Here is a 9,001-nt window from a genome sequence, read left to right as displayed (position 1 = left end):
CGAAAGGATAATGTACAAATTCCAGCAAACACAGGTGGGGCCGAGGAATTTGTCCAATGCATGCTGCCATAGCTGTCCTCATGCACATCTGGAACTTTCCACATATCTCTGGTACAAAGAAGGTGGAAGTGAACATATTTGAACTTGAAAGAACTGATGTTCTGAGGCTGGAACAGTTCGGCTGCGTTCGAGTCCTACAGCTGGCTAACCTTTTCAGTGACTTCCATCTTTCATCATATTTGCACCTGAAGATCATATTATATGATATTTGCATACTGTGTGGTGCTATGTCTGCCCACAGTTTATTGTAACGAATGCTATGGGGGAAATAGCTCAGTTTGGAAGTCTGTGATACTTTATCTTGCAAAACAGCCACAATAATATCAGCTTCCAGCAATGACAACCTTGTTCAGTGTGGACACACCCTGCTGATGACTACTTCTACTTTGATTACAACAGCATTTTTGCATTAAAGGCACCGACAATGTTCTGTGCTCCTGCTATTTTGTGCACATTTTGCCATGTGGTGTAGATTTTCAAGCTGCACAAAGTGCTTAGCCCTGCACATAACTGCGCCTACATACTGGCGGCTGTGCACACAACTACTGAACTCAGTGCAGGATTCAAAATGTAAAATTACGTGCTAGTGATCTATGTACACAGGTATACACTTATTACGTATCAAAGAATAGGCAAACTGCTGAAGATTCAAAATAGAAAGTGTGTGCCAAATCGTATGCCACCCAGGAATGAAAGAATTACAAGAGATCATGTGTAATCTAGGTTACAACTGAAAACACTGGGGAGCTATTCTCGTCAAAGTAAGCTACCTGCTTACTTTCTTTGCAAGGAGGTTATTGGTCGCCGAATAAAGAAGGCGTGAACAATGGGAATGTGATTGGGAATGGTTTTCACGCGCCGTTAGCCAATAGTCGAGCATTTGATCGTCCAGCCTTGCTGCTGTGTGTGTGTTTTCACGATACGATCATCATGATACCGCCCTTCCCGCCATTAGATTGTCTCCCCGGAAACGGAAGACTACAACTCGAAAGAGAAGGTTGGAGGAATGCGGAGAAAAGTGGTCATGACAAGTTCACTTGCTTGATAGTAATATCTAAAAAACTTCCACGGTGTAAAAATAGGAAAACAATCTTGTGTAGCGATCGCGTTGTGAGCGAGATAGCGAACAAGTAAACAGTGGGGTGGCGCTCGTGCGTGCCCAAGATTTTGAACCTGCGGAGTGGCGCGAAAAGATTACTACCCCCCCCCCCCCCTACGGTTTCTTATGTCATTTCTTGTTTACGCGCAACGCCTCTGCGGCGCCATTTGTTATTAATTATTAACTGACACTGATTTCGTTGTCTTCGCCTTGCATTCGTATCTTTCATTGTCCACAACCCCGACAACGCCCCCCCCCCCCCCCTCATGTAATGAGTCGTGTGAGAAAGTAGCACGAAACGACCACTACATTAATTCTGTCTGTGTAAGGGACAGACTTTTACTAGTTTAATGATAGACGTCATCGCTTCAATCGCCGATATGACGGACGACTCTGTATCGGAGAGCGGTGCATTGTGGTGAAGCACGAACCACGGCAATGAGCCCCCCCCCCATGGATCGTCCGATCATTATTCTTCCAACGAAATGCAAATATTTATGCACTATGCGCCATTTCCGCCGTCGTGGAAACGTATTTGGAGTCAAATAAAGGTCATAGTCCGAGGCATGTACGCCATTCTCATCGTTACCACCGTCCCCGTTCAAAGTAATCACCCTATTTTCGGTGCTTACTTTTCAGCGCAAAAAGTAAGATACTACGTCACTGCCTACGTCAAAATGACGTACCTCTTAACATGATCCCGTGAGCTAGGGAAAATCTAGGGACAGCAAGGGGACAACTTCAACAAGCAATGTTCTTCATAGAAGCACGGTATTGGGTGTGGCGCCACTTTTGGACTGTAAAAAAGACAGCGGCGGCGGCAGCCCGCCGTCAAACATGTCACGTCAAAACTGCCAGAGCTCCGTTCATGAGAGATATTCCATAGCAACTGCAATATCAGGACGTCATAATTATTCCTGCACGTTTAAACCGATGTACTATTGTTTCTCCTTTTTTTCCCATACAACCTATTTAAATCCGGTACACAGCGCCACTGTAGGTCTAAGCTGTGATGCTCTACACGCTGTGTATGCGCTGGGGATAAATGTCCCTAGAAATGGGCGGATCGTTCAGGCGGAGCTTGTCGCGGTGGCTCAGCCCAAAAGCTCGTGACGTGTAAAGTAAGCAGGTAGCTTACTTTGACGAGAATAGCTCCCCAGGATAGACAACAGAACCATGCATATCCTTTCGCATGGAAAGAAACCTTCTGGCTACATCACAACAACGTGCAGAGATTACTAACTTAGTCTCACTGCCTGCTGCAGCGCCTTCTGACGTAACGTACGACTTCGTACTTCCTCATTTCTTTGTCGTGCAAACCAGAGCAGTCGTACCCTCAGAAAAAAGTGAAATAGATCATCATACACCGATAAAGAACGCAAACTCAATGTCTTTGGCACAAGTGTGTCTAACACATCGTACAGCCTTGTACCTGACCCCTTGGGAGGTGAGGAATGTCTTGACGTTGGCTTTGAAGGCTTCCTCACACGCACCCACAAACGTCGAAAAGGCAGGAAGAGGAACCGACACCTCCAAAGTCAGTACTGTCCACATTCTTGACACTCAAATAAAGCAATAGCTGGCTACTGTCCTGAAATGTGGCATCTCTCCGAGGAATGTCCCATGTTAGACTTGGTGGTTTGAAATTGAAAAGACGACGAAGAAGAAGAAAACGGCTATGAAAACTCACAAAGTGCGGAGTCAACGTACGGCAAACTAGTAGCCAAGAACATGGAGAGGGACAGGAACCGGAAGCGTACTCGGCTCTGTCTATAATCTTACGTATTAGTGGCAGACCGCGCGAATTGCTATATTAAAAACATGCATATTGCATTAGTACACACATTATTCCCGCCTCCGATTAAATTATTTTTGTTTACTTTCGTAGTTTGCCCCTCCACAACCACGCTCGCATGTGTATCATGAAGGGCGCAGGGTTGCTAACACAGATTTCGTATTTTTTCCCGCCTTCGCTACCATTTATATTGTTAAGAGGCGAATAAGACGGGAGAGACAGGAAGCTAAGCGTGTGGTTTTATGGCAGCCAAGCGAAAGAATGCGGGTGATATGAAAACTCGCGCTAAAGGGCTGATGGCGATGAGCATGGCTATGGTTCTCCCTCACATCTTCCCCCCCGGCCGAAGACGAAGCCATCCTGGCTGGGATGTCCTCAGAGGATGAAGGGTGTTTGTAGGGCTTGAGGCCGGATACGTGAGCATTTTCTCGGGAACGGTAACGGCGGTCGGAAGGTAAATCAACAGGTTCCACGGAGTAATTAACGTCAGAGTTTTTGGAGAGTATACGGTAGGGACCAAGGTAGCGGCAAATGAGCTTTTCGCAGAGGCCTGGTTTGCGAACGGGTACCCAGAGCCAGACGAGGTCGCCGACGTCGTAGGATACATGTCTGTGACGCTCGTCGTAACGCAGCTTGGCGGCGGCCTGCTGACCGAATGTGCGGCACCGTGCGAGCTGGCGACACTCCTCAGTTCGTGATGTTGCTTCGGCCAATGTGAGGTTGTGGTCGGTGGAAGGATGATATGGAAAGATGGTGTCAACGTTAGAGACTGGTTCTCTGCCGTATACGAGCCGGAATGGACTGAAATTGGTCGTGGTGTCTTGAAATTGGAAATTGGTGTTATAGGCATATGTGAGATAGGGCAAGAGGGTGTCCCAGTTTGTTTGGTCGGAAGACACGTAGAGGGACAGCATATCACCAAGAGTATGGTTGAACCTCTCTGTAAGGTCATTAGTTTGCGGATGGTATGCAGAAGTGAAGTGATGCGCAACGGAGCACGCACGCAGAATATCATGAAGCAGACGGGCAAGGAACGGGCGGCCTCGGTCGCTGAGCAGCACACGAGGCGCACCATGGCGGAGGAGTAGGCTGTGGATGAAAAAGTTTGCGAGTTCTTCTAAAGAACCACTACGGAGCGGGGCGGTCTCAACGTAACGTGTAAGGTGGTCGAAGACAACCCACATGTTTCCAGCTGGCGAAACAGGCAAGGGGCCGAGTAAGTCGACGCCGACACGATCAAATGGTGCATGGGGCGGGGGCAATGGCTGTAGGAAGCCAGCCGAGGGCGAAGGGGACGCCTTCCGCCGTTGACATGAGAGGCACGATGAAACGTTTTTGTGGACCGTTGTGTACATCCTAGGCCAGAAATACCGTTTCCGAATACTTTCGTATGTTTTGAAAAGAACCCCAAGTGGCCCGCCGTAGGTCATCATGCACGCTCTTTAGGATTACCTGACGGAGGTTTCGTGGTACGGCGAGCAGCAAACGCTGACCTTCGGGATCGTAGTTGCGCTTGTAGAGTGTTCCGTCGATTAGTATGAAGTTTTTGCGCCGCCGCTGGGATTTGCGGTCAGGGGAAGGGGAGGAGCCGTTCAGATGGCGGACAATCTTCGAGAAGTCTGGGTCGAGAATCTGGTGTTCTTGGAGGACGGGCAGATCGATAGGAGGTGAGGACAGGACGCTTATCGTGCCATCTGTTTCTCCTTCGGTAGGTTGCATAGCGGGCAATGGGCAGCGCGATAGCGCGTCGGCATCACGATGTTTCCGGCCGGACTTGTACTTGATGGCATAGTCGAATGGCTGGAGGCTCAGGACCCAATGGCCTAAGCGACGAGACGGGTCATTCAGAGTGGTCAGCCAACATAAAGCATGGTGGTCGGTGATGATGATGAAGTGGCGCCCATAGAGGTAAGGACAGAACTTTTTAACGGCCCAGACAACAGCGAGGCACTCCTTCTCCGTTGTCGAATAGTTCTGCTCAGGGTGCGAAAGGGTGCGACTGGCAAATGCGACAGCGGACTCCATCGGCGCATTGGGTAAACGCTGGGCAAGAACAGCTCCGATGCCCACTCCACTTGCGTCAGTATGTAATTCAGTTATTGCGGACGGGTCGAAGTGGGAAAGAATTGGCGCAGACGTTAAGGCTGTCTTCAGGCGCATGAAAGCATCAGTGTGTTCCGCGGCCCAGGCAAACTTGCCGTTTCGCTTGAAGAGGGACGTAAGAGGAGCGGCGATGTCCGCGAAACCTCTGATAAACCGTCGAAAGTAGGAGCAGAGACCGATGAAGCTGCGCAGATCTTTGAGTGTAGTAGGAAGGGGAAATGAGGATACCGCCTTGATTTTGTCGGGGTCCGGCGCGACGCCGTCCCTAGAAACCACGTGACCGAGTACTTTGATTGTATCATATCCAAGCTTGCACTTCTTGCTATTGAGCTGCAGGCCGGCGCGAGAGAGACAGCTGAATATTGTTTCGAGCCGTTGGATATGTTGGTCAAAAGTGGATGCAAACACGACGATGTCGTCTAGATAGCAGAGACAAGTTTTCCACCGAAGGCCACGGAGCACAGAGTCCATCATGCGTTCGAAAGTGGCTGGAGCATTACACAGACCGAACGGCATTACGTTGAATTCAAATAAGCCGTCTGGTGTGGTGAAGGCAGTCGTTTCCTTGTCGGTTTCGGCCATGGGTATCTGCCAGTAACCAGATCGGAGGTCCAGGGACGAGAAGTGACTTGCGCCGCGGAGGGTGTCAAGGGCGTCGTCGATCCTCGGCATAGGATAGACATCCTTGCGGGTGATATGGTTGAGGCGACGGTAATTTATGCAAAATCGTATGCTTCCGTCTTCCTTTGGGACAAGCACGACTGGAGAAGCCCAAGGACTTGAGGAGGGTCGAATTATGTATTTGGAGAGCATTTGTTCCACTTCATTTTCAATAACCTCTCGTTCTGATCCTGAAACTCGGTACGGTCCTTGACGAAGACGAAGGGGTGGGGAGCCCTGGTGTCGATGCGGTGCTCGGTATGGCGTGCGACGCCGAGGGGAGAGGAGCCGATATCGAAGAGCAAGGAGTACTGACGTAGAAGAGCAAGGAGCAGGTTCTTTTCAGGGGAAAGCAGAGACGGTGACATCATAGAATGAAATATGGAATCAGGCTGGCGACCAGGAGGACGACCGGTAGGGCATTTGGGGTCAGGAGTACCTACGACAGCGACAACACCGTGTGTGTAGTGCGGTTCACACATCGCGACGAGAGATCCTGTGGGGAGGAGGACGGGGCCATCTAGTAGATTAGTAATGGGTATAGCCACTTCGCCGTTTGCTGGAGTGCACAAGCACAGAGGAGCGATGAGGCCTTTAGTAGAAAGCGATGCGTTTTGCGGGTTCACAATAATGTGCGGTGAGTCGAACGTGCCCAAGACTGGCTTCAGGCTGGCGAAGACGGTAGAGCGAGATGGGACTAGGACATCGTGGAGGCCATGTAATTTGCAGGAGGAGATCGTGACGTGCTCAACCTCATAGGAGGGCATATCAGAGAAAAAGATTTCGTCGGCAGAACAGTCGATGAACGCACCGTGGTCTTTCATCAATGAGAGCAGTCATCATGAGACCTTCAACAACGATGGTGATGAGATTACGGGGAGGTTTGTGAGTAGTGATCCTTGTCGTAGCCCGCCCTCCTCGGACTGCGGCTATTGGTTTCCCTCTGGAACAGGTGACGGGCCGCGACTGCGTGTAGGTGACAGACGCGGGTCCCGAAACCGTGGCGACGGTGAGCGAGAGCGGCGAGCATCAGGTGAGATGCGACGGTCCCTTGGACCTGACCGAAACGGCCCGTCAGGTATGCCGTAGGGAATGGAACGATTCTGTCCCGCGGCCACGTAGGAATCATAAGAGTCCGAGCCCGTCTGACCATACTCGAGGTCTCTGCGGCGGCGGCGACAGTCGCGCGAAATATGCCCTCGGATACCACAGTAAAAGCACGTTCGCATTTCTCGTCGAGGGGAAAATATAGTCGGACGCCGATTAGTGAAATATCTGCCTGCTTGAGAATATAGAGGCGCGATAGGGGCAACAGCCTCGTAGGTATGTGCTCGGGCCTCTGGGGCGTCGTATGTTGGAGGCATGCGAACGACATCGGCGTAGATGCGGAATGGCGGCTCGGGTAGAGGTGGCGGAGGTTGGGCCATAGCGGGTGAACGGACAACGTCTGCGTAGATACCGTTATTCGTCTTAGCTGGTGTACTGGCACCCGAGGCAGCGGATACTTCCTGTCGCACAAGTGCGAGCACACTGTGCGTGGGTGGTTCCGGAGGCAGCGGAGAGCAATGGGGCCCTGGGTACGTCCTAGCCATTTCTTCGTGGACAACCTGGCGAATGAAGGCGCGAAGAGCCTCTCGGGTTGTAGAGTCCATGAGTGCGGCTGATCAGATAGAGGAAGATAGCCGCAGATTTTTCGCTTCTTGGAGTTCCTTGCAGAGGGCTATGACATCTTGGACAGTGGAAGGGGACTTCAGAACAAGAAGGTGAAACGCATCAGGCGCGATTCCCATTAGAATGTGCTTGATCTTCGCGGGATCGGACATGGTGGAGTCGACGTGATTGCACAAAGACAGAATCTCCTCAATGTATGACGTAAACGTCTCGTTTGCCAGTTGAAGTCTCTGTGACAGCTTATGCTCTGCGTCGGCTTTTCTCAGCGCCGGTCGTCCAAAGAGATCAGTGAGGCGGGAGCGGAACACAGACCAAGAGCTGATTTCGCTTTCGTGGTTCAGAAACCATGTTCTTGCGAGGTCCACCAGATAGAACGCCACATTATTTAGTTTCGAGGAGTCGTCCCAGGCATTGAACTTGCTTACTCGTTCGTAGGCGGCCAACCAATCATCAATGTCCTCAGTGCCCGTGCCGGAGAATACGGGCGGATCACGTTGCCGTGCTGCGGGAGCGTTGCGTTGTCCCGCGGGCGTTGGCGAAGAGTCGCCGGTTGAGGCATTGGGGGAAGCCATCGCGCGAATTGAACGCCCAGAACGCAACTCCAGTACGAAGTCGGGAGATCAAAGCGGGGGTTTGTGACGGTCGGGTAACGAAAGGGAGATGACGAAGTCGCACCTCCACCAAATGTTAAGAGGCGAATAAGACGGGAAACAGAGGAAGCTAAGCGTGTGGTTTTATGGCAGCCAAGCGAAAGAATGCGGGTGATATGAAAACTCGCGCTAAAGGGCTGATGGCGATGAGCATGGCTATGGTTCTCCCTCACAATATGTACCTTGAATCCACCCCGTAGCAAAAATATCAGAAACCCTCCTCACCCAGTCTGGAATACAGGTGGCATACAGTTAAGGCAGAACTCGCACGGATGTTTTTCTTGTCGGTGTTCATGCTTTTCATAGTCAGCATATATTTACCCTTGAAGTGTACCCGGATGTTTACACACGTTTCCGAGGAAACACCTTGCTGATCGGCGGCTGCAAGCGGCGCGTAAACGGACTGTCTCACAGAAATGGTGATGGCTTTCATGTCCGTTATTGCCGGGCGCAAGAAACCTGACGTGCGTGTAAGTCCGGCCTGTACATTGATGAATTGTTTAGACACCGCTAGCGGTCTTGAGAGTAGGTCGTTCCCCATACCTCTCGCCTGCTAAGCGAGCGCTGTATCGTCAGTCCAGGGCTGCCACCTTCCTCAAGCCTCTATAGAAAACATTTGTACTCTCTCTTTGCGCATTTGAGGAAAAAAAAAATTGATGAATGTAGTAGGTATCGAACCCCGTACGTCTCGCGTGATAAGCGAGCGCTGTATCCTCCGAGCCAGGTTGCCACCTTCGTCGGTTTCTTGAGAAAACATGTGTACTGTCTTGCTCATTAGAGGGGAAAAAAGAGGAATCCATCGCGGTACCTCTCGGGAGGCGCTAGATCCTGAGGGGTATCATTCGTTGTGTTCGTACGCCTCGGCGGCGGTGGCTATGAATGTAGTGCCCTGGTCAGCGCATGAAGACATCAGTTGTTCTCAGTCGTCGGTTTCGCGCTGTCGTAGGTGGATGTGTGTGTGTG

Source organism: Ornithodoros turicata, chromosome 1 (genome assembly GCF_037126465.1).
Source record: "Ornithodoros turicata isolate Travis chromosome 1, ASM3712646v1, whole genome shotgun sequence".
Taxonomy (NCBI): Eukaryota; Metazoa; Arthropoda; class Arachnida; order Ixodida; family Argasidae; genus Ornithodoros; species Ornithodoros turicata.
The sequence above is the reverse complement of the archived record's forward strand: the minus strand, read 5'-3'. Positions refer to the sequence as shown.